General features: G+C 45.1%; 1 pseudogene; it reads left to right on the top strand.

Annotated features, from left to right (window-relative positions):
• Window positions 1–27,241, top strand: part of LOC119432465 (tubulin alpha-1C chain-like) — an 86,497-nt pseudogene extending 59,256 nt beyond the window's left edge.
• Window positions 27,242–27,561: the final 320 nt, after the last annotated feature.

Below are 27,561 nucleotides of genomic sequence, written 5' to 3'. Positions count from 1 at the left end.
GTTAACATTAACCCTTCGCAAGTCGTACGCAATTAACAAGACGACTGAGCAACGCCACAAGATTCCTTAACTACTGGTAACGCATGTCACTGCACGTCTATTGCTGTACTTTGTATTTTGCGTCACCTAAGTTCGTCACGTAAGACTTGCGAACGTTAATGGTAACACATTTCCGTCAGATCGACCAATTCATTGACCATTACGTTTCTTTCCTATTGTCTCCTAATTTGCAATGGCACAGTACCATCCTCTCCCTCCTTCGCATAGCCTCTATCACGTTATCTCCCTCCGTCGTTCCTCCTCTCCACTCTTCCTTCCTCTCCCATCCCACGAGGTAACCGACGGACGACGCAGGGTTTTCGTTCGCATGAGCCTTCTGAACTTCCAATGCTGACGCATTATTAGGTACGAGACGTTCACGACTTCTTCGTTGTTGACAAGATAACAAGAAAGACGTAGAAGCAGAGACTGCTGCTGGACTGCAGCTAGGAAGAGGTCTTCAGTTAGCATCAAACATTCTATCGCTATATTGGAGTGCAACACAAGCTGCCCGGCGGTTGCGAACAACGTATACTCATCAGAATTTGCATCCGATATAAGAAACGTGATATGACGGCTGCATGTTCGAGCGTGTTTATGTTCGCCGCCATTCGACATGGCAGCAAGGACGAAGGAAATAATGAACTTTTTATTCTTTATTATAGGTATACACATAGAAAAAGGAACAGATAAGAAGCCAGGTAGGTGAATGACAAAAATATAAAATAAACTAAGACGGCACTGCATATAGAGCGGAAGCTGATGACGTCTCAACGACGATAAATGCCTTCACAAATGCTTTCACGCCGAAATCAAGCGAAAGTAGTCGGCACGAGAATGATCCACGGCCCCTTAGATCTAAGAGCAGTCTCAAGGTTTTCATGTGCTGCTCGATTCTCCCATGTGACACACTAGTCCTTCATATGATGGTGTTGGTGCGAACTAACTGAATTTTCAGATGGCTTAATTAGGCGAAATTTCTTCTCTGCGATGCAAAAAAGAATGCTTGGAGAGGAACTTGGAGAGAGAAAGCCGATCTGACAATTAATGTCAGCGTTAATGAGATTAGCATGGAAGTAATTAGCGACACAACGTATTTCCAACTCCGAAACGCGTCACTAAGGAGGCTGTATGCAGCCAGCCTCCTCTCTCGCGCTTGATGATGATGATATTTATGGGCATACGTCTGGAAGCTAGGCGGCGGCAAATTGCCACCTAGGCAACTTGATTTAATAGGTTTTACTTTATCTATCCCCATCTAGCCTATTGCCTATATGATCTCGATCTTAAATTTCATATTGAAAACCACTATCACTATTTGCAAAGGAAATGGTTATGCGTAAAAACAAAAAACACGGACACAGAAGCAGACGGGGACGAGCGCAAACTTTCAACTGACTTTATTTTTTCCTGCGTTGTCAATGTATACTCTGAATGACATAGGTGCAACAGCGGTGATCACATGACACACTTACAACGTGCCGCGCAAGAACATCATCTTAGTTTCTTTTAAAGAAATTGATGTGTCACTTATACAGCCACCTCCTTTTGACGAAATATGAAAGGCTTCCAACAGTTCACGGGCAGTAGTATCACTGCTTTTGCCCAAAATTTTGATGCCTCGGAAATTTGGTGCACACATGCAATGGCGGACGTGCGCAGACAAATGCATTCTCATTATTTTTAATCGACAGCTCATGTTCCCTTGCACGAACGTTGACGCACCGCCCAGTTTGCCCTATACGTACGTCTCTCCACATGATAGCGGAATTTCGTACACAACGCCAACCGCGCATTTTACGTAGGGCCGCTCGTGCTTTTTGCCGCATCCTGCAGGATTCTTCTTGTTAGTCGCACAAATCCTCGGGCAGAGCCCAGCGAGCTTACGCGGGGCTGAAAAAACAATTGGCACAGCGTGCCTACTCGCAACCTTCTTGAAATTATGAGAGCTAGGTGCGATGAATGTAGGGCAACACTTCAGGACGGCTCCAGCACTGCAGCCCAGTTTTTGCACCAGCGCGGGCTGCTTTCGACTCTCGCAGAAGAACCTCTGCAACTGCCGTAACTACCATGCAAGGGTAACCGGCATCCAACACACGCCGAACCTGGACATTAAAACTATCCTGCATAGCATGTGGGCACGATTTCCTGAGCGCGGAACCCAGACAAAGTTTCACAATCCCCCGCTTGACGAGTTTAGACTGCGCAGAATCATATGGCAATAATGCCTTTTGCGCTCGGGGATAATAAGACCAACAAACATGATCATTTAAAAACCAAAGCCGTAGATCTAAAAACTGCAGCGAATCATTAGAAGGGATTTCATGTGTGAAGGCCAGTCCCTTCCCATACTGCCGAAAGGCGTCAAGAATAGCATCAACAGACTTGTCTAAGGTAAAAACAGGTGGTTTCTTTAAAATTATTAAAAAGTCGTCAACATACCTAAAAACTTTGATAACGTTACTTTTCTCTAAGATTTTTGACAAACAACGATCCACGTCAGCTAAAAAAAAATGTTGCACAAGACAGGTGCCACACAAGACCCAATGCAAATCCCTTGACGCTGCAAATAAAAACTATTCTCAAAGGCCACAAAAGTTGACTGGAGGTAAAATTCAAGTAAACTGATAAAATCATCTACCGACATGCCAGCAGAATTTTGAAAGGCAATGGCCCCGCTGGCATCAATGCAGTCTCGAACAGCAACGAATGCCCACGAGGAATAGAATAGAATAAATCCTCAACATCGACAGAGAACATAAAATCAAAAAATGTTCCCCCCTGAAAAAATCGCACCACATCATCCGAACTCTTGGTATCGAAGGGATCATTAACTGAAAGTACATTTAGTTTCTTAAGCAAGAATTGGCTGACCAAGTGCTGCAAAGATCCCTTCTCACTTATGATTGTGCGAAATGGTACTTCTGGCTTGTGCGTTTTTGCCGTAAAGAAAACACTGAGTGAATTGCCCTTAGAAGATCTAATATCCCTGGCCAACTTGAGAAGCTGAAGGTTTTGACACAAATTATCTGCCTTTGTCTTTGCACGGACGGCACTGCTTTTAACCGGAATGAAATTCTTAGAAATGGCCTTCCTAGTCTTCTCAGCCAAAGAAGCAGCATTTAACACCACAACCCCCCCCCCCCCCCCCCCCCCCCCCATCCTTATCGGCTTGGAGCAGACGGAGGTCATTGTCCCTAAAATGCTTCACAATGAGATCTGTCGGTTCCCGGTACTGGCGATGGTTGTTCTTTCGTACAGTTCTGGATAACGCATCAACCCCCTCAAGGAGGCACCGGGTAGATTGATCCTGAGGCGCTCTATTAGCTATACGCCTGTTAAACGCCAACAACTCATGAGGCGGAACAACGGGTTCAAGGCGGTACTTCGGTCCTTTCTTGAGCAGGCATTCAACGTTATCCGGGATTTTCACATCCTCTTTTTCTTGTCCTCTTTCTTGTTCAGCTGGCACAGTACGCTGCTCAGGTAGGCTGTCCACCAAATTTCGACCATACGAGCAGTGGAGGTCCTTAAGGACCTTAACTTCACTTCTGCCTTCCAGGAAGGGTCACTAACGTAGCACAGAACGCGTAGGTAATCCTGAAGAAGCCGAATCTGCCTCCAAAGTTCAGCACGTAGTAAATGACATACACGTTTTGCATGTCCCGGAGAGGGCCAAGCAAAACCAAACAGTCCCAGAACTTCTGCAGGTACAAGTCCTTTCCGTAAACAGAAAGCGAGATGTCTTGCTCGGCAAGTTGCCGTGACAATGTGGCTCACCAGAAAGTTGAAGGTTGACAACGAAGGGGAAGAACATACATTGAAGAAAGGGCCCGCTGTAGTAGAAATATGGCTCAGTAAAATGCGCGGTGGGCGTTGTGTACGAAATTCCGCTATCATGTGGAAATACGTACGTAGGGCAAACTGGGCGTTGCGTCAACGTTCGTGCAAGGGAATATGAGCTGTCGATTAAAAATAATGAGAATGCGCATTTGCCTGCGCACGTCCGGCATTGCATGTGTGTACCAAATTTCCGAGGCATCAAAATTTTGGGCAAAAGCCGTGATACTACTGCCCGTGAACTGTTGGAAGCCTTTCATATTTCGTCAAAAGGAGATGGCTGTATAAGTGACACATCAATTTCTTTAAAAGAAACTGAGATGATGTTCTTGCGCGGCAAGTTGTAAGTATGTCATGTGATCACAGCTGTTGTACCTATGTCATTCAGAGTATACATTGACAACGCAGGAAAAAATAAAGTCAGTTGAAAGTTTGCGCTCGTCCCCGTCTACTTCTGTGTCCGTGTTTTTTGTTTTTGCGCATAACCATTTCCTTTTCAAGTATGAACCAACTCGCCCAGCAGAAAGTTTTACTGAGCACTATCACATATTGCACCGTTACCTACGCATGCAATGACTGCGTTTCTATGAAGCGCTTCTCTACTCTTTTTCCAGCAATACGCTAAATGTCGTGTGCTTTTCTCGACTGCTGACCAGTTTATCCTTTTACCTTCTTTGAATCCTAATGCTTCAAGAAGGGACTACTCCCTACGGGTATCGGTGGGTGAATATCTTGGCATTCCATTACGATGTGGCGAGTCGATTCCGGGATTGTTGTTGTAGCACAGATGTGCATCATACTGGGAAGCATATTTGCTCCGCTATGTTTTTGTCCTCAAGCAGCCAAATCGGGCCGCAAATCGCAAGGCCCTCCCCTTTGCGTTATCATAGAAAATTTCCCTCGAGATTCCTTTTTTTTTGCAATTTTTGTTAATCTCCATGGATTTTTCTGTTTTCATCTTTTGCACAAAATTCACCCTCTGTGTTTCTTTCACTTTCGTTCTTATGACTCCAGGTTGTCTATTTCCACTTTATTCTATCCTGTACTTCGTTGCAAACATTCCTTGACTACTTCCTCAATTCCGTGTCCATTCAATTGAGGTACAAAATATTTATGCAATTTAGTCGGCCATTTCATTTCACCCATGTTTCTTAGTTTTTCTTCAAAACAAATTTTGCTCTGCGTTTCTCTGATTTCAAAAGAAGCCCATCGCATGCCACCATGCACGGTCACATTCGTGGTCTTATCGTGGGCCCCCAAATCCATTCGGCACACTGACCTGTTCTTAATTTCCAACCCTGACAACATTTCCTATTTAAAGCACAGAATTGAATCTGCGAATGTTTTATGACGGCACCATACACTTTTTCAATTTCCTTGTCTTTTTTTATATATATCTCTCTCTATCGAACCACGCCGTATGTATTTGAGCCTCGAAGTGAATTAAGTTTAATCATTGCTGCGTGCCGCTTCCTATTAATTTTTGATTATCTGGGTGGCAGCTTCATTAGCTCTTTTCTTCATTTATGTATACACGCAGGTGTTTATATTCCCTGACTATGAATATGACTTCCTGTTCAATATATATCACGTTATTACTCGTCTCTCCGTTAAAGATCATAATCCCCGATTTCTCTGGGCTAAACTTACGGCATTGTTTCGTCGCGTGCATTGTCATTAATATTTACAAGTCTCGGTATATGGCTTGCATTTTCCGTTTGTAGGACTGCGTAGTCCGCATAGGACATAGTGCTTCGTAGTAGGCACGCTGAGCCATCTAGCGGCGATACCGTGAAGTACAGGCGTGGTGCGTTTGTGAATATACAGAGAACATTACGTGAATTATGCATGACCCGGGTTGGATTCAGCGGGACACCGGAGAAACTTCAAAGAATTTTGTTGTCATTGAAGAGGCCGCACAAATCCATTGGCACACACCCAGCGACCCAAGTTGGCGTCATAAAGGTTCATTAAAGAGCAGCCGCAGGCTTTGTCACATACCTTGTGGCGCAAATTGATCCGACGGCTGATTTAGAACTTGGTTTCCTCAGCACAGCAGCACGATGCTAAAACGATTAGACCCAGTAGTCCAAGTTGGTCTGAAAGAGATTAGTGCAATACCGGGCCGACTCGTGGCGGAGGTGAAGCAGGCTTCAAGATTACTCGAGGACAAACATCCAAACACATACCGAAAACTGGGCGAAGTCCCGAAACAGTGCCAATCAGATTAAAACTACTGCAACAGTTGCTTGACTTGACTTCTTTCCATGTCTTTACGCAGAAAAAGTTAATCAATGTATAGCTTCCTTGCATTTAATTTGGTGTAAGCTTTGATTTCATGCATATATCTTGAGGAAAATCAATTACGAAAGCACATAAAAAACGCAAAAATATTGTAATCGCTCTTGACAGGTATTGTGCATTGCAACAAACTATTAATACGTTTCTGGCATTAGCAATTTATTTTCTTACTACAGGATTGGTGAACGCGCTTTGGTGCCAATAAGTATCAAGGTGTCCTAATAAGCAATAGCACATGTGCATACGAAATCGAGATAATATATCTAGCTAAAAAATAAAACACAGCCAAGGCCACACACACATTCTGATCTGTTAGATCTATTCCGTTGATTAAGGCCAAGAATCAGTTACTTAAAAGAAAGTATTACCCATTGCATCCTATACAGAATCTCAGCGCAATTTCTTGCGAGAGGTCGTTCACAAGCCCTTAGCGCCTAAATTAGCGATTTGTTCAATTGAACATCCGGCCTATAATATTAACCTTGGGAGCTTGGCGAAAGAAATTGAAACAAAGTTAAAAAAAAAAAAAACATTTACGTCGCAAAATATACTACAGAAACAAATTTAAGGTACAATGAAAATATAAAAAAGTGTATATTGTTGCTAGGGCATATTACTGTAAATGACAGAAATATAGATTGTTTCATTAAAAAAATGATTGTTTTTCTTTTATGGTCAAATACAGAACTTTTTTATGATTTTAAGAGAAATTGGTTTCATAAGGGAAATTGAATAATTTATCATCAATACGGTGCTCGTAATGAGATTTTTTCGTCGCTTTACTATCCTAAATTAACATTTGTGCGCATTTTCACCAGCTATGCAAGTGTAGGCAGAGAGATCTCGTCTGCACGAGCCGCTATCAGAGGGAGTTCATGACGCTCAGAGCATCCCTCTATAAACTCGCAGAGCGGATACTTGAATATGTCGCGTAGTGCTGGGTGTACTAACGCCAGATGTCTTGTTAGGTAGTCATATCATGCGTGTCTTACGCTGCATGATTGTCTGTACATGTATAGTCTGTTGGAACCGCATCCCAATATTTGACTCTCTCGTACTTCATGAAAGCTGCAGTCATGGGAGGAATGAAAGTTACTCCCTAAATTGAATAAACTCTCCAGTGATTCTTTTTTTGTAAAATTACAGAAAAACAATAAACGAATCATTTTGCTGAAATCAACGGAAAATAAGAAAAGAGAAAACAGAAGGGATCGGAAGAAATCTGTTGCAAAAATTCCCATACTTTTTCTGTTTTTTATCATCTTTTTTTTTATCTGGGTAGGTCACAACACCACTGCCAGTACTACTGGTGCCATTTGGCAGGTTGCCGGAGCCAGTCTCATATTTCTTACCACCATATTCGGTGAAAATGTATCTCTCGATCCTTTGGCCTTAACCCGCAATGCCGCTCGCAATATTTCGCGCCAAAGGATTGATGCTTCCGCCGAGCCATTTCTCTTTTCAGGACCTTGTGGCAAAGATCAGCGCTGTCACCTAATGGCAATAAAATCTCCCGAAACCCACTTTCGCGAAGGGCGCGTCTACTCACGAAAGAAGATATAAAATACGACAAAAAAGGAGGAAAAATCCCGCAAACCACCAAGCAGCTAGGACGCGTTCACCACATCTCTAATACCCAGCTGTCGGTTGGTTTACTTCCTGAAGGTCGGTTCAAGAAAGAGCGCTCCGAACCAACAGAATAAATGGCAGAGCTGTGACACATATGTCGTTCACACGTTGCGCTCGCCCAACTTTCCTTTTTTTTTTCGTTTTGCAAGCGATAGCATACACTAGTACAAAATGTCTTCCTTTTCCCCCGTGCAATCGAAGAGTTCCCGTAATTTCCGGCGGGACGGTGATTTTTTGGCACCCGGGCACCCCCCCCTTTGTGCTTTTATAACACAGGAGGGCCGATTCCATTCGGAACAGGCAATCTGCCAAACCTGGTGTTTTTGTAGAGCTTGTTTTTGGTGGCTTGAGGTCGAGCTGGGGAAATGGTTCCACTGCGCCGACCAGTTTAACACTGACAAGAAAAACAACAAAACTACGCTTCTCCGAAGGCGTGGTAAATTTGCTTGTGGGAATAAGATTGATCACTCTCAATCCGACGAAAGGAATCGATAGAGCGAAGTTGAAAAAAAAATTGAACACGTGTTTCGGGAAAAATTCGTCTAGTTTTTCATCCCCAAGCCTTTGTGTGCTGTAGTTACAGTGGAAAAGGCAGCAGGAAAGAAAGGAGACAATTTTAGCGGCTTTCTTTTCAGTTGACATAGAAGAATGTGATTCGGTCGTAGCGTTTATCTTCAAGCTATTGTTTGTCGTCTTGTAAATGGAACAGAAGCGAGACAGCGCTTTTGAACGTGATAACGTAAAGAATGTGAATGCTGGCACTCATTCTCTTCTCAGATAGTTATTTTACCCGGATTTTGGGCAGGGAGAAGATTAGGTTTCAGTATGAGGCCCTATTAATGATAACCTAAGTCCACGTAAGGATCTTGTTAAAAAAAAACTGCGCACTTCTTAATAGAGCAAGTACTAGGGCCCTAATGAAAGGAAGGATCAACATGCCTAACCTAACCTAGCCACAGTGGACTGGGTATCGTTTGTTGTCGGTGTCAGATCATTACCAACAGTCCATAGCTTTCAGTGTTTGGTGCTATGATATTTAAGATATTTAGGATACCACATTTCAAAGACGTCTTGCCGACGTTGGGCAACTTAACGAACTGACACACAATGTCACAGATATACCGCAGCTCCTATACGGCTGCAGCAGACGTGTGGTCTGAATTGGATTGAAGCTGTTTTCAATGCCAATGCCGATAGCTTGTCACCATTGCCGTTTCAACTAGTTACTCTCTTCTTATACAGACAAATCTTTTGTTGGTACGTGTTTCCGAAATAAACACAATGAAGTTCACGTCCGAATCCTGTAAATGCGTTATTTGCGCGTCTTATAAGGTGGAGAGGTTTTAAAAGTCAGAGCAAATTGACTTAAACGTGGAATAGTAAGATGGGCAAAAAAGACTGAAAACAAAGTTTTGTATGATTCTTTGCCTGTCCTGCGGGCATCCTGCCTGCATGTTGTGCTTGTCAATGCATGTCCTGTGTGCTTTGGTTCTTCTTTTGTCCGTGTTACGTCGTGTTGCCCAGGCATAGCCGTGCACAAACAACTTAAACGGTTCGAAATACCTGCCCTTTCAGGCAACCTGCTTTGCCTGAAGGAGGCAGACTTTGTTGCTTTGTAGTTGAAGCCACTGGCCCGAATGGCATTTGGACTAAGTTTGAGTTAAGACTTAAAATGTTGCAGTTGCCAGTGAGATGTAGTTACATGGCTATGAGGAAGTTGCTGGCAACATCTAGTAGAACAATGCGCAGGCAAAACCTGGAAGATCATTCCCGCTGACACCAGCAAGGTGAAGAGTTTGAAAGTATGAAAGTAAAAATTATTATTATTTATGAAAGTAAAAATTGCATCCACCTGACTTCAGCACAAATTACAAAAGAAATCAGAGAGAAATCTTCGCCGTTGAAGTAAAATGGATCCGGTTTCAGGGACTCAAATCCAGGACAACGCCTTTCCGTTGTCCTGGGTTTGGGGACACAGATGCTCACTGGCCTTTTTAGGAGGTGAATAGAAACTACAACCGAACACATAAAATATTTGCGTTTCTATAGGAGTACAGATGGCGCTTCTCTATGGCCTCATTTTTCCTGTTCCCCTGCTTAATGTTATTCTTTGAGCCAGAAACAACATGTACAGTATACGTAAGCGCCAACTCACCCAAGAACAAGTCATTTTGGACGTAAAATATTTCTTTCAGTTGCAAATTACCTTACGACCATAAAATGAATGGTAAGCTGAAAAAAAAGGGTGAAAAGTAAGTGGAGGCGGAGCTGAAATAACACAGCTATATTTTCCCGCCCCCGCCCCCTCCCCCTCCCTCCCCCCCCCCAAAAAAAAAGAAACGACCATATTGTCTCTCTCAAAAGGCGGCAGAGTAATGCAAATCGCCGCTGAAGGAAAGCAAAAAAAAAAAAAAAAAAAAAAGCGGCCAGGGAATTTTGCCACGCCTGGCGGAGAAATGAATGACACAAACGGCACGAGTGACAAATCTATCCTTCGGACTAATTTCAAGAATGTGCGGCTTCGGGCTTACGTTAACGGCGTACATTGTGTGTGGCCGGCATTAATTAGGAAGGCTACACGAGGAAATCTGCAAAGTAACCAACCAAAATCCCCAGTAAAATTTCGAAAAGGGACTATTCAAACACAATATACGACAATAGACTGTTAAACTGGGAAAGTTGGTTGATCTTCGTAGTAAAAAGCAGCTTAATAGGAACGGCAGTATAAGACAGAAAAGTACACAGGACAGCGCCTGTCCCCCGTGTATTTCTCTGTTTTCTATTGCCGTTCTACTTGCGCTGCTTTTCGCTATGAACAACATACAAGACTGTGTGGGTCGGCGCACAAAATATAGAAGCTACTATAAGGCTTGATTCATGGAAGCCGGACAGCTAGCCGTGTGTGGGTGCGAGGACTTAATTACGCGAGATAAGCCGTTCTTATGTGGAGCAGTTTTGAAGACTAACGCGCCCTCGTCAGATGGACAAGCGAGCTCGTTTCGAGCCCTCCTCCGAACGCACGCAAGACGTGGTGCCAGTGACAGCGCGCGTATGTCAGCCAAATAGCCCCATTGCTTCCAGGCTCTAAGTGATAAGGCAACAGGGCAAGAAAGAAGGTGATAGTCTCAGTTTCATTCTCAGTGTGAATTGGGGCCACATTTCGTTGCTTAATTGGTTGTTTCCTGTTTATATGGAAGTTGGGGAGAAGCACCGAAAAAGACAGAAAAGCCGAGCCAGAACGCATAGCTCGGCGAACTCTTTATTATGGGATAGCATCTTTAATACATATTCGGGAGGTCTTTTGAGAGCGCTCTTGTCGTGCTGTATGAAGGGGGTTAAAAGCTGATTTAAAACTGCAATTATAGCATAACCGTGTATAGAAGTAACGATTCTGCTTCCTTATCATCCGTCGAGCCCGCCTTGGCTAGCAGTAACGCGCGCCGGTGGTCCTTTACATTACCTTAGTAGCGCTACCACAGGGCTCTCAACCGACCACCCGAATATGCCATTAGATTGTGACGTGGACAGTGTCGTGCGCCTGTGTCACTCGGGTCCGCTCAACCATAGCGTCCTGTATTTTTTTGAAAGCGTGCCCAGTGACGCCGTAACTGAGGATCACTGCTAGGGTACCACTTTCCTAATAGTTGGTGTCAGCTTATGGGGGCATGGTTCGGGTCACGTCAACTATCCGCCCTTGCACGTGATCACAAGTCATGCAGAAGGCACGGTACCGCAGCAGTGCGTAGCTAAAGTTGTCCATGCTCTAGCAACAACAGGAATTATGATGCCGGGTAATGTGGTGCCGCCGCTTTGGACACATGGTTCTCATGCCTTGGGGAGCGACTGTACAGGCATTGAGAAATATAGGAGGCTATCGCTCAACACATCATCGAGTTTTCTGTTAGATACATCCAAGGTGGGTCAAGTCTGCCTGTAATGCTATAATGAAATGTGGGACCAATGGCAGGATTGACGCTGTCTTCCAGCATAGCAGCCCAATGCTCTAACCATTAGGCCTTGATGCACGCATGCTTCTCTGGTGCGAACGTCGCTCTTCGAACCGCCTGGCATGTGCGTCCCGTGCCAGTTTGACGTATTCGTCTCGCGTGGCAGCTAGCGCTTTGAGGCTCTGTGTTAGAATGAACGGCCTTCTGGATCCGCCCACACTTTATTCTAGATACTGGATACCATTAAAGCGGGTCAAGTACGCTTATAATACCTACTCGTCAGATGAAACGGAATAACCGCTGACGCGCGCAGTAAACAAGTCAGCACTTCGGTTGGTGTCAGCATCTTTATACTGCCGGAGAAGTATCAGCGAATGTTATGAAATGAAAAGTGTTAAGCGTAACGTGAAGAGATTGTGAGTAAGCAGTGAGTTTTCGATGTAAACAAGTGCAGCTGATCTTCTACTTTACAATAAAAGAAATAAGTGGAGTTAGAACATGTCGTATAATGGATGTAGCGCAGATATAACCGGTGTTTTATTAGAAGCTAGTCGTGACTGGGAGGACAATAGAGATGGCGTGATGAGATTAGAACAATTTCAGGTATAATATGAGGTCACCTCGCACAAAACAGGGGTAATTTGAGATCGCTGGGGGAGACCTTTGACTCGCAAGTAGTCATAAAATTGGCTGAATGTATAGATGGCGAACACATTGGCTATTCGACAGGTCATATATTTCATTATATCAGTTTTACAGCGATCATGTTGTGTCTTCCAACGTTTGCTATATTTTTTTTTCGTGCGCCACCGCTAGGTTACTGAAATGTACCAACTCTCCCAACAAGCTTTTAATTTTACCTGAAATATTGTTTTAATAGCACTTGTGTTCAATTCGCCTTCCAACACTGTGCGACCCGTATTTAAGTTGCCTCTAAATATTTGAATTTGAATATGCCCATTTCTAGGTCATGGTTCTGGTGAGAGTCTTACTAAGGTGATGACGATGACACCAGTTGTCCCAATTTCCGGCTTCACACAAGAGCCAGGTAAGTCCAACCTAAATTCCTTTTGTTTCCAACTGCCCCTGTGTCCAGCACATAGCGCCGACACACGCAGAAAATAAAATAAAAAATGGTGGAGCGGTAGAGAAGTGCACTTCGTTTGGGTGTTTTCACTGGAGATATATAAAAAACAAAAACAAAAGAAACTCCTAACGGACGAGGCATTCTTATGTTGGTGTTGCCTTTTGCGGAACAGCAGCGTCAGCGAACATTGGTCGCCTCGACGCGTTTCCGGGAGAAAAACGCTACATCGACGTCGGACTAGTTGTGCAAATATATCTTGTAAACAGCTTTGTCTTTGAGTCTATTTGCACGTAGCATTATATATATATATATATATATATATATGATACCAGCGCGAACACACGCAGGCGCACAGAAGAACGCTGTTCTCGAGAAGATAACGACAACAATTTTTTCCCCTGAAGGTTGGCTCGAAATCCTGTGAATTAGGAAGTGAGGTGGGGGTATTCAGAGTTATTCTAGGAGCAACGCGTCCTTGGCGAAAGCCAAGAGCGAGTGACCCTGGAATGACCATGGAATGACCCTGGAATGACCATGGAATGACCCTGGAATGACCCTGGAATAACCCTGGAATGACCCTGGCGGAGCGTGCCGATCCGATCACTAGTCTGATCCATTCCTCGTACAACGACACTCGCACCGCCTTAAGGAGGTGGTCTCGTGCAAAAAGATAAAACGGCTATGCACGAAACACGGTATCAACGCCAAAATTGATTATGTTACTTATTTTTCTGGCAGTGCGAGGGATAGCAGCATCCATATGCAATTTACTCTTTGCATTTCGTATAGTGGGCCTCTAGAATTTGACGCGTTGCCATGTCACCCCGTATTTCCTGCTTACTTTTGGGTTTGTTCGCGCTATTTTTACCACGCTAAACATTTACCATCTCATTAAGTTTCACTTCTAGTAAACGTAATCTTTCGCAAAATTTTGTTGCTCCTGTAAACTTTAATATAGCGTTTATTATTCATTATTCCCATTACCCTCACTTCAAGCTTATTCTTGGTGCGAGGGGTGGTGAGGAGGTGGGGGGAGGGGGCTGATCGGAGAAAAACAATTAAAGACGTACGCGACTGCCAAGGGCTAAGGTTAAGCAAACTTCCCAATTTAAAAAAAGGAAAACGTGTCGGACAAGCTTTTAAAACGAAATCCACAACAATGTAGCGCTCCCGACCTCTATACGGAGCTCGGAATTTCTAACACTCCGTGGTTTAGTGCCCCGTGAAACTCGGACAGACGCTGGAAACCAAGCATTGCGTAAAAATAAGGAAGAAAACGAAATTGAGAGAAAAAAGAAATGCTAGGTAATGAAATGGCGAACTCAGCATGGAAGTGACAAGTGCTCAAGAGAATGAGAAAAGGAAGCCGAAAAAGTGAACGGCTGTCAGCGGCCCGCAAGACAATAACAATGCCGTTGCGTCTTTTCGTTCTCTCTTTTCCTCTCATGCACTTTTTTTCTTTGTTTTTTGAGCGTGCTTTCCCACTTTCTCCCAAGAGGCATTGCTTGATCGCGACCCCACCAGGTGGCAGCTCGCTCGTACAGGCGGAATACAGCAGCTAAAAAGGACGAGCAATGCCTAAGGACAGCCTGACACGGGCCATGCCATCCTTTTCTTTCCATGTTCCTTCCGCAAAGAAAAAAAAAAAGACGTGACTCTACTGGTCTTGTTTTGTTAAGTGTATGCTATTGAACCACACGTTGCGAATCCCTACAATTGCGAGTGAGCAAGGCGCCGGATTTCCCGTCTTCCATATTGGTTCCGCTTCGAGTAAAAGCTGCAGGAGAGGGTACGTACGTAGTAGAGGTATAGTTCAGACGAAATATATAAAACTGGGGCACGCGCCTTTTATTTTGTTCCGTTTATTTCTCGTACTCTGCGCATGGGCATTTCTACGCATGATTCCACTTCCGCCGTGTTCATGCAATATAAATGAGTTGTTTCCTCATCCAATTGTGTGCCTACGTTACCCGTGCAGGCGGCTTTATCTCAATCATTCAGAAAGCTTTGGTAAGCAGCACCGCTTTGTAAGAATAGGATGCAGCTTACCGTCATCGACGACCATAAGAAACATAAGAACTAGGAGAACCTGTAAGAAGGGGATCTGGTAAGGTATCTCTTTCAGAGTCAAACGGCTTTGGTCGAGTTTTTTATATGTTGATCAAGTAGCTGTTTCGGAGACAATAGGTTTGCCGTTGAATCTGACCCATCATGTCATTGAGAATATATTTTTTCGCATTATAACTATCCAGATTGCTAAATTACCTGCGTTCGTCACCTAGAACTTTTAATTTTCAACTAGGACCACAAAGTGCTGCACAAACATTTTTACTTTATTTCACGACAGCTGATTCAGCAATAATTAGTATGGCTGACAGTGCGGCGTGTGATGCCTGCAGATGCGAATAAAACATCAACCACTTATAGTGCTAGCCACGTCGATTTCATATAAAGAGACAATACACTATGTATGATGCATTTTGCTGACTGGACAACCTTATACTGACCGTGCAGACGCTACTGAAACACCGTCCCTAACCGGTAGCTTGCCCATAAGGTGGTAAGGGCACTCTTGTGCTTTTTGACAACGACTGGCTTGTGCAAGCGCCTTTGACTTCGTGGTGCTGTCGGCGCGTGTTCATGCTTTCACTACGTCTTTCTTTGGTCTTTAACAAAAAGCACACATACTGTGGCAGAGCAATATGTACATACAATACATTGTTAGTAGAGGTGTGCGAATATATGAAACCTTCAAATAACGAATCGAATATTCTCCTATTCGATTCGGCCTCCGAATCGAATGGTCGCTATTTGTAAATGCGTATAATTTTCGAATACTTTTTGAATGTTTCACAACGCTAACTGCGTCCAGTTAAGCATAAAATTGTAGCGAAAGTGCGGCAAATTTTCGCCCCCGCGGGCATAGCACAGATATAAAACCTGAGAATTTCCGTAGGGGAGCAGGCTAAGTCGCTTAGGTACTATACAGCGATAATTCGCAGCACTCTTTGAAGAGTCCGGTGCCTGCGGAAAAATAACCTGTTTTTTCCTCGTTTGTGCTTTGAATAAACTAAGCTTCATACGTACTATGCGATGGCAGGAACTTGTCAGCATTAAGAATGCTAGGATGAGAGCATCGTTTTGTAATAATTGTGATAACGGCTGTTCATTATTCGAAAACTATTCGAAAGCTACGATTAGCTTTGGGAACTATTCGACTCGTATTTGATCCCGTCTCAAAAATTATTATTCGCGCACCCCTAATTCCAGGTGACAACAACGTGGTTGAGTTTTGGCAGTGTCGTGCGTTACGTCAACTAGCGGGTGTTATGATCGCTCACATTAATTCCCAGTGTGCGCGCGCTATAGCCGGACGCATTGCGACCGGCTATAATCAATGCGACCCGGACGCATTGAGGATCGGGCCATTTTGTCCTCGGACGGATCGTGTATCGAGCGAGCAGTGAACCGGAAAGAGTGCGCCCCTTTTTTTGGTGCGTTCGTGTGGCGGCCGCACTAGAGCAGAACACTGGCGTTTGACAAATGACCCACTGAAGAGCCATTCATCTCTTTGGTACAGTTCTTGTGGTAGGGCGTACCCACGAACACGCAAAGGACGAGCCAAGTTGAACCCGAAGCGAAATGAAGGACACGTCTCTTCGCACCAGGCAATGTATATGTAATGATCAGCCAGTGAAATAAAAAAAAACAACAACTTAATTATTGGATATTCCTGTTGGTGGTGGTATACGTTTAGCGCCGAGCAGCAGCACGCATAACTGTAGGGACAAAATATCATAGTGTTCGAGAAAAGATTTTGTCGGAAAAGTTTCCTTGCAAAAAAAAAAAAAATACTAGAGGACAGTCTGACTCTATAGTGATCTACGGCAGCTACAAGCATGGGCAGCTCCACCAGCGTAGGAATTATGGGTAGTGTATGAATTGTGCCTAAACTTTGTCCTTCTGACTTCAACTGACTTCGTGAATTTGCAAATTGATCGTGTTGAAGAAACTATTGCGCCATAAAGCTAACAATTCAGCATGACGATACATGTGCGCACAGTCTTATTGCCGTCGTGCGTTAAAAAAAATTAAATAAAAAGACAGGTGTTCGCACGGTAAGTTATGGGAGCACAAAGTTGTTGAGTTTTAAACCAACAGATTGTCGCGTAATAATAAAATAATAAGCAATAAAATATCAGTACCTTGCCGAGGGATAAATAATGCGACAAGAACGCCTAATGCCTACAAGCACGAAGAACGCACGCACCAATGCACTATGCATAATTGTCATATTACATAGAGCTAGCATCGCCAGAGTTCCCCAGAAAACTTGCACGAGGGAACGCTGTCGCTGCAAGTGCTCTACTTCCGTCTAAGGCTTCTTGTAGGGGACTATAAGCAAAAATAACAGCGTTCATGGCTGCCTCGTGAACTTATTTTTCATCGTTTTTCTGTACAAAATTGGCAGCCACGAGACAAACGACCATCTGCCCTTAATTCTTTCTGACCCAGCCCACTTGCACTACGATTACAAGTAACTCAGGCAGGCAGCACCGGTGGTACTTTGCCACTCGGAGATTACAGATCAGCGCAGATTACAGCGTACGAACCACACACTTTAAAACTCAGCCGGTTTTGAGCCCCCGGATATATATCAGTGCTGTCTTTCCTCCTCAACACCGCATGTTTCACAATTTTATAACCGGTTGTAAAAATAATGGGGCAGGTATGAGAACACCACCGTTAATTTTTGTTCCTGATGCTTCTTAATTTCCCCTGATCCGACAGCAGCTCAGGAGGATGATCGCTTTTAAGGTTAATTTTTATTAGACACTGGTGTGCTATTACGTGAAAAATCCATTAGTTTAAATCGCAACAGTTAGATGCTGAAGGCAGAATCTTGATGTACGTGGACAAAGTAACCGTCTCGTGTGTGGCGCGCCCATGACGACATGCGTGAGGACCCTTGAAACTGAGCGTTTCGGCCAGTCATCGCAGCTAATAATAGGGCCTACTTTGCCTGGCAAGCACGTGCGGCTGTGTTCCGTGTCATGATTTGCCGCGAGATACTGTCATTCACACTTCGCCACGCACTTCTTTAAGGGGCGTTTGCCGTGTGACCTGCAACGCGACGCGCTCGGTTTTAATTTATCCTAGATTGAGCTTTGAAATTCTATAATGAATATCGAGGAATAAGTGCGATTTCGAAGATGAAAAAAAAATGGTATGCATTAAAATGTGTCTGCCTCCAAGTTTGCCATTTAGGAAACTGACCCCAACTTACTAATTAAAAGGTTAACTAATGAATTTTTGTTGTTTAGAATTCTGAAGCTCGCTTTATTTGCGGCAAAGTATGTCGACCTTGCCTAGGAACTATTCTTTTTTATAGCGAATCTGAATGTCCTAAAAAAAAAAAACAATTCCTTCATAGGATATCTCGTTGTAATCAGTGCACCGTAGCTGAAACTCTGTAGCAACACCTACTGCCCCCCCCCCCTCCCCCTTTCCTATCCCTAGTATACTGGCTGCATCTTCGTTGCGATGGCTATCCATCAAGCAGCCGCGGTGGACGGGAAATTGTCGGTTGTGGGTGGGGCACTTTTGATTTATTATACGTAAGTCTAGATACGCTTGAGTCACCTTCGCCTATCCATTACTGGGGATTGGCCGAGAACGTGCGCACACCTCTACCAAATATGCAGTGCTACAGTTGTCTGTTTAGGCACATACCGAAAAGGCACATACCCAGTGACGTGACCCAAGTGGAGAGAGAGAGAAGCTCTTTATTATAAAACAGGGACTTTTGTCCCCGTGTGTACAACCGTTGACATGCTACTCTGTATAGGGAGGGGGAAAGACATTAGGGTATTCCAGAGAGATAGCGGGGGAAAAAAAAGAAGAAAGATAATAAAAATGAATACAAATTGCATGTATGAACCTGATAATGATATTTATGGGTGAGACGATGGGTGGATTCAGGCTTTTCTATACCCTAAAGTGAATCTTAAGAGCTTTCCGAGAAGACCAATTTCCGATAGATAATGGAGCGACAAACCCAAGACCGGCGCTGTTTTCAAGGGCCGGGCATTGGACCTCAGACGCTAGGTAGCGTTAGCGGACCGTGAAAAATTATGTCCGTTTGTGGCTGAAAAGAATGTCTCTCGTCACGGTACGCGGGATATTCAAGTAATAATGCGAAAGCATGAAATCGCACATGAGGCAGAAAATCCGGCGTTGACGGCGTGACGGAACGCTGGTACAAAAAGGCTACGAACCCACGACCTTTGGCGTTAATTAAGGCGACGTTAATTACGATTAAGGTAATTAAGGCACTCGATCCCACGAACTTTGTTAGGAAGTGAGCCCACGACCTCCGGTGCTAATTAAGCCGAAGTTAATTAAGGCAGTTAATTTAGAGTTAGTTGAGCCACTCGAACTCATGACTTTTGGTGAGAGCTGTACGTGCGACCTTTGGTATTAAGGCGAAGTTAATTAGGGCACAGCTGATTAAGATGGAGCTGTTAATTAAGGTAAACGAACCAATGACCTTTGGTGTTTAGTAAGGCGCAGCTAATTAAGGCACAGCTAATTAAGATATAGATTATTACGACACTCGATCCCATGACCTTTGTTGGAAGTCGAACCAACGACCTTGAGTTGTGGCATAATATGTAAGCATTGCGCGGTGGCCGCAACGCTTTCTCATTCAGCCACGTCGGCATAACTAAGTGCCCCTATAATTTTTATGTGCTCCACTGTCTCCATGATGGCACAGTTATCACAGTACAGATCAGTGGAGATCAACAAAGTGCGAAGCTCCCTCCCTTAACGCGCTAGAGACGCAGCAACCGCGAAACTTCGTGCACGTGTCGCGCAGGTGGAGTTGTATTTTGTAGGTTTAAGGGAGAGACCAGTGGTACGGATAACCTCAAGGACGGTTTTAAGTCACTCCATGTGTTGTTCAAATGTCGTAGGTAAGACTAAGACGTCATCTAAATGCACAAGACAAGATTGTCACTTTAGAACAGATAATAAACTGTCTATCATTCGTTGAAAGGTTGCGGCCGCAGAACACAAGCCGAACGAGAGGACCTTAAGCTCATACAGGCCATCCGTTGTAGTAAAGGCAATCTTGTCACGGTCGCGTTTATCCATTACAATCTGCCAGTACCCAATGCGCAAGTCGATTCACGAAAAATAGCAAGCATGCCGGAGGCGATCTAAGGAGTCATCAATGCGGGGCATAGGATACGCGTCATTTTTTGTGACGTGGTTGAGTTTGCGGTAATCCACGCAGAACCGTAGTCTGCCGTCTTTCTTTATCGCGGATACAACGGCTAATGCCCACCTACTACTGGAAGGTGGTATAATGTCGTCTGCGAGCGTCTGCTTGACTTTGCTACGAACTCCATCATGCTCCTTCTGGGAGCATTGCTCCACTGTCTCCAAGCTGGCACAGTTATCACAGTAGAGATCAACAAAGTCCGAAGCTCCACCCCTTTACGCTCTAGCAGCGTAGCTACGCGCAACTAGCGTGCACCTGTCGCGCAGGCGCCCGCACATTGGTTCAGTGATTGGAAGCTGTGCGCCACTCGCCCCTCTCCAGAGCTGATGCTGCTTTCTCGAGTACTGCAAACATGCATCGACCAATGACGGTGAGCGTCACATCTACGTCATGAACCAGAACAGCCAGGGATAGGCTGTGCTACTCTAATCTAACGGATGCAGAGAAGGAAGAACGTTTTCCTCGCAAACGCGCAAATAAGGAACCATTATATAACGCTTCGCACCGCGGTAATTCCCCTTAAGGGCATTTCGGCCGTAACGTTTTTAATAAGAAGTAATAACAATGAAGAAGCTGATATTAAGGGTTCAAAGCACGTTATATATGCGAAGCCCATCAACGAAGTCACAGAAGGCTGCTATCCATTCCCTTAATAAAGTGCACTCTTCTTGCTTTCATACTCAATTTTACAGCCTTCCTTGCGATTATAAGCTGACTTATATCCAGTTACGAAAGTTTAAGCTGCCAGGGCAGCCTAACTTAACGCTTCGCTTTAATCAGCCTTTAAGTGCAAGTTGCAAAAACTTCGTGTTAAGGGTATAGTGCACGGGAGTCTTTTTACTTTTTATTTATTTGTGTTTTCATCCCTATCACCGTTTCGTGAGAGATTCTTCCCTTTTCACCCCGCGGACGGGACAAGTCTAACGAAACGAGCAAACATTTTCCCCATTTCAGCCCGATGAGAGAAATTGCGCGTCGTTTCTGCGCACTTGCCGTAATTTATAATTCGAAAGCGCCACTGCTATGGGCCTAACATAAGGCGTGAGCTCATCTGTAGGACGTCTTCCGTACGCTCCAGAACTTAACTGCAAATTATCTCGCCCACAGCCTTCGGGCAGACGCAGCATTAATCTCCAGAACTGCCCGACATACCGACAGCTTAACTTGGTCAATTAGTCTGGCGGACGCGTGCGCGCGTCGTCGCCTAGCGACATTCCTTCCCGGAAGTAGCACCTTCGTTCTTGGGGAAACGCATATTTTATCGACTGCAAAGGCGGTGGTCAAGCCGAGCGCCGTGTTGGGGGCTGTCAGTTTTCTAACACCGCTTTTGACGTTCTTCAAAACTTCGCGCGTGGCCCATGCACAAAAACTGGATGACGCATAAGGTTCGCCTTTAAGAGTAGAACGCGATAGGCATTCAAAGATCCCTGGCTGCTTGTCAGGCTTACCGGCAACTACAGCTTTCTTTTTCTAAAACTTCGCCTCCGCATGCGGCTGCCGTAGGGAGCCTACATGCAATGCTGTTGTAGGCTGCCGAGGAGACGAGCGCCATCTGGATGGTATTTTTGCAAGGAGGAAACCGCGGTGCTTCGCTGTACGAGTGGTAGAAATGCTGGAAAGGGGGCTTTTGTCTGAGTTTCCGCAGTAATAGAATTACGTTTTCTCGCATATTCAAATTACAATCCGACGCTATCACGTCCGTAGGTTGTGGTTACATCCTACTTTACGATTTTTCTGACGCATTTTACTTTGAGAAAGTCGATTAGTTCACCAGCGCCTCTGCACCATGCGGAGGGCCTGCGTGGTCGGGGCGGTTCCGGATGATTCTCTCAACCACGGACGCCGTACGCCGATGCCGGACTTTCTGCGATATGGGGCGCTTAACGCTGTAGCGTTAAAAAGTTTATCACTCCGGGATGAACCCTTGGGCGCAGTTGTCGTTGCCTCAACTGGTGGTGTCCTACCAGTCAGATAACTTATGCCAACATTCATAATGTGTCTTCATTTTTTTGTTATTGTAGCCGTAATTTGCTTCAAACAGGAATTAAAAAAATAATCTGCAGATTCTACACCCCTTTTGGGCTTTAATTGATGCAAAACTGCCTTTAATATATATATAAAGCCTTGTTTAGATTACGATTATGTGTGTTTTCTCTCAAGGACAATGCAATATAATTTTCAAAGTCACGAGCGGTGTCCAGTCGAATTCATTGCTTTGCTAAGTCAGAAGTCGAGCGAAGATACCAGAAACAGTCAAATGCGGTGCGTAGACGTCACTTTTAAACTGGGACTTTTCAGACGCTTAGATTTACTTTTCACTTCTAGTATCTGCTCAAGGTAGGCGCCACGATTTGTCTAATATCGAATTATTTCCTGCTCAGCGCGCTGTATCTTCTGCTATGTTAGGGTGCGTTTAGGGTGTGGCATGAAGATGACTGTACGACGACGACGCAAAGACGGCGATGAAATGACGACGAAAGTACGGCGACGACCGCATGCCGACAATGGAATCACTACAGAAACAATGTAATGACGTCAACCGCAAGACGATGACGTCATGACGACGACAGAATGACGACAATAGTATAACGACGACGGAAAGACGACAAAGATGTGTCGACAATGGCACGACGACTATGAGATGACGACTACTGCGTGACGCCGGGGCTGGAATGATGCCGATAGCAAAACGACACTGGAGTGATATACTATATGACTACGCAGTGATAGCGAACGTGTACAGGCTGACGCATGACGGTGACATGACACCGAAGGAACGATCCCGATGGAGGCGATGGAATAACGACGACGGCATGACAAAGTTGGCGTTGGAATACAGTTTAGCGCTTACATTAGTCACCTGCCGGCGCGGGCCGTCTCAATTCGCACTAAATCCGGTGTTTGCACTATGTCCTGTACCGGCCAATCCAGCGAGACAGAAAGCCAAGCAGCGATCACAATGGTGTCGCGACACCCACGTGAGGAGGGCGGCATTACGAGAAAGATATCGCGAAGCTAGGATGACGATGACTGTATGTCGAAAACGGTATGACGACAATGTGACGACAGTGATGGCCGCTACAGCCCGCCGAGCACATTTTTCCGCGCCTAGCTCACCCTTTCAAACTTCAAGCCGTAGGCATGATGACAACGCGATGACGGCAATGGAATCACTATACGACAGAAATAAAAACAATTAATTATGGGGTTTTACGTGCCAAAACTGCGATCTGATTATGAGGCACGCCGTAGTGGGGGACTGCGGAAATTTGGACCACCTGGGGTCCTGGGCACCTAAATCTAAGTACACGGGTGTTTTCGCATTTCGCCCCCATCGAAATGCGGCCGCCGTGGCCGGCATTCGATCCCGCGACCTCGTGCTCAGCAGCCCAACACCATAGCCACTGAGCAACTACGGCGGGTCTATACGACAGAATGGCGACGACGAAATAACAATAGTGACATGACAACACAGGAACGGTCACAAGTAGGGGTATAAAGTAACGAGTGCGCCTTGCGGGGGACCTATTCGGCAAGACAGCAGGCAGCCAGCAACAGCAGCAGCCGGAAAATCGAGGGAAGATGCCAAGAAAGCTTCCTTTTAAATGAAGAAACCGTAGAAAATGAAAGCGCCTAAAACCTGTCTTCACAGCTATAAAGAACTCACGTGAATTGATTAGGGCAATTCAGGCAACGGAGACGCCTGAGAATCCAATTTAATCGCATGAAAGCTACGTGCGAAGACTGTTCCGTAAGCGTAATTCCATTGCCGCTGGCTCGTCATTCGTGCGAATTGAAAATCTCGCCATTAACATTGAGCCGGGAAGAAGGAGCTTTTTTTATTGTGGAGTAAAGCGCAGTAAGAAGACAAAAGTGAACGAAAAAGTAATAAATTCGCCCCTCTATATTTCGAGCTTTCCTTTTTTTTTTGGTTCGCCTAAAGACACGTCTCGCATTTCTCGCCCGACGGAAGCACATTAATGAAAGCACCCTTCCATAGGCTGGCAACACTACTCCGCTTTATACCACATTTTGGTGCCGTCCCCAGCTTTGGCTCGACAGGTTTTTATCGGATTACCCTCAAACAGTAGCGTGTGTTATTTTATTTTATACCTCGGAGGCAACGTAGAAGGTCGATGTAATCTACCTTTGAACGCGAAAAGTAAACGAATGGTCCCCGCCTTGTGTAAAGCCAACGTGACTGTGAAGCTTCCTAAATGAAATCAATTACGAGCGAGTACCCTTAGCTTCGCGTGGGAGCAGCTTTTCCGGATAGGCTGACACTTGGAGCCTCGGCGAATCCGCGGAGATTCTGCGAGGCGAAGCAAAGCACTAAATAAGGCGCTTATAACAGCGCCCGGAGACGGGGCAGAAACGCTAATATGCGCAAAAGAAGAAAAGCGATGACGCTGAAGAAACAAATAGAGAAAGGAAGAAGTGCTGTCGGCTACAGAAAACAGTAGACGTGGCTAAGCCAGGAATTATTTCTTTTTATTTTTTATTAATATTCTTTTTTATACGTCTTCCCTTGCTGTTTCGAAGAGCGCAGCTTGGTCGCGATGCCACCGGGTGGCGGCTCTCGGTAGGACGACCCTAGGTGACACTTCAGGCTAGTTAATTATTTATCTCTGCCCAGGGCTCACCGGTGCTCTGGGCCTCTCGCTATTATGCAGTCTTTTACGGTTCTGCCAGTTTCGTCAACGTATTCTCATCAAGAATGAGCAGGAAAACGCTCGCACGACCACCTGAACAAGGTCAGCCGTCTACTTCATCGCTCATGTTTAGGCAACGTGACTTTGGCAGCTCGGACCAGCTCCATTCCCGGGAGAGCTCAATGCCCGAAGCCATGGACTCCGACAACGAATACACCGTGGTCATGGGCCGTCGTATGAAGAAGAGGATGCGCCAGATGTCAAGTGAGCAGACTTCATCTAACGAGTGGGAGCAGCAGTCTTTCATGGTCTCTTACGTGCCGCTTACGGCGTCACACAACCTGAACTCCTTAAGTAGGCAGTTTTTATATGAATATTTTGAAAGTGTGGCCCCTGGTCAAGTCAACGAAATCCGGATCAACTCTCGAAAAACATCCTGACGGTAGATGCCAAGAGTTCAACTATAATAGAGAAGTTAAAGACTATTCCAACATTAAGCGGAATTCCCGTCCGTTCCTTTTTTACTTACGGGAAGGAGTCAACGACTGGTGTAATTTCTGATATCGACCTTGACATCAAGAATGTTGACCTCAGGAAATTACTGAGTTCATCGGTGCAGATTCTTGAGATTCACCGCTTGGGGAACTCCCGGTGCATCAAACTAGTATTTGCTTCGTCAACTTTGCCAATGACTGTCAAAGTGGGGTACGTGATACACCACGTCCGACCATTCGTCCCGAGGCCTCTGCAGTGTCGGAAATGTCTCAAGATTGGTCACGTAAGCGCTGTGTGCAGAAATCAAGTGACCTGCCAGCGTTGCGGTGGGACACATAATACCGCCGACTGTGATGCACCTTCATTGAAATGTCCCAACTGTCCTGGCTCTCACGAAGCAACGTCGAAGGATTGCCCGAAGATGCAGCAGGAAGTTCGTATTCTCCGGAAAATGGCAAAAAACAAGTCTTCCCATAGACAGGCTGCTCAATCTGTTCGCCGAGACAGACAACGCTCGCATAAGAAGCGCCATCCAATGACTTCAGGAGAACTGGATTGTGGGCCGCAGGGGCCTCGACAACCTCTGCCTTTGCCGGCATCGAGGACGGTAACCGCGCCTACAGCAAATTCAGGATCTCCGAGAGCACAGGGCGCACATTCGTCGCCCCTGGGTGGCACAGACACGGAGTGGCCTTCGCTACCCAGTAGATCCACGCCCACGATACCATGCCGTAGTGTTCCTCTACGTCAAGAAGTGGATTATAGGGCTAGTAAAGCCGATAACCCTCTAGGCAAGCAAGGAGCTGAAAATAATGACCAAGAAAGCGTTGAAAAAATGCTGAAATGCCTGCTAGAATCAATGCGCGTGATTCTCTGTGGTCTCCAGACTCCGGCCGCTAAAAGCGCCGTGCATGTCCTCGCCGTACTGGAGCAGCTGATCGCTGCTCTTTACATAATTTAATTACCTTGCTTGGCACCTGTGGTGCTCACGCAGGAGAAGCCCATACACAAGCTTCTTCGCGGCGAGTTTTTGTGAACTTTCAATTGTATTCGTGACTCCGTCCATGCTCTGGAAGGTTGATGACACTTTTGAAGGACCTTTTTGGACTTTGTTGATAGCCATGAGGATGCTGAAGTTGCCTTTACCATTGTACATCCTTCTTCAATGTCATCATCACCCCTCATCCAGCCTTTATGTCCCCGTTCCCCCCTCCCCCTGTGCAGAGTAGCAGGCTAGAGCATGCTAGCTCAGGCCGACCTCTCTGCCTTCCTTCAAATAAATTATCTCTCTCTCTCTCTGCCCTATTCGAAGGGAACGCAAATAGAAATAATCATAATCATTATCCTCATCATTCTACTGTTCGAAGCCAGGGAAGAACGTCGGAAAACGCGGAGTTATAACGAAAACGTTTCAGTGGAAGATAATTCGTGTTTAGCGTGTGAACATCAATCAATCAATCAGTCAGTCACTCAATTAATAGAATAATTAACCAGTTATTAATTTTTCGGTCAAGCGATCAGACGATCAATCGACCACTAAAGCAAGCAAGGAACCAAAAAAGCAATTCAAGCGTTGTAGTAATATTCAATTATTGCTTCGCTTATTATGTATTAATAATGAAATAAATGTTTACGCTAATTCAATAAGGCTCAGCGGAACCAGTCGAGCCGGCCGCTCACGCATGACACACAGCAAACATTGCAATCATTACGATTCATTATCATATATTCTAGCAATGCACCAGTGAGCGTTTTGTGCTAGGACACTTACAAAAATATTGTATGAGTCACCTTACTTTCTTTTTTTTGTGTGTATACTGCGTAAACTGCCTAAATCGTGGCTCCAATTTATGCAGGAACGTTTACGAGGAACAGAATGTTAGCAGAGGGCAGACAGGGGCTCCTGCGAGATCTCATCAGCATGCGCGAGATCCGAGCGGCATTGCACAGGGCTGTGCTGTGAAAACACGACACTGAAAACGCGACAAACTAAAAAATACCGCGGGAAAGCGTTTTCGCTTAGGTAAATATTTGACGGGGCGAGATAAACAAGCGCATGTCGTTGTTGTTATGCCACGCTTGCGCGCAAACTTGCAGCGGCTGCAAAATAAGCAAAAGGCGCGCAAGTTTCTAGAAGCGGGTCGAATGCAGCGACGTATGTTCAAGCCAGCACTATCCTTGTGACGTGCTTGGGTTTTCGAAAATGCAACTAATAAATATTTACTCACCTCGGGGCACATTGAAGTACGCAACAGCCGCCAAGATGTTCTATTTTCTTTTGCT

This window comes from Dermacentor silvarum, chromosome 11 (genome assembly GCF_013339745.2).
Source record: "Dermacentor silvarum isolate Dsil-2018 chromosome 11, BIME_Dsil_1.4, whole genome shotgun sequence".
Taxonomy (NCBI): domain Eukaryota; kingdom Metazoa; phylum Arthropoda; class Arachnida; order Ixodida; family Ixodidae; genus Dermacentor; species Dermacentor silvarum.
Note: the sequence above shows the minus strand (reverse complement) of the source record. Positions and strands in the feature narration are given on the sequence as shown.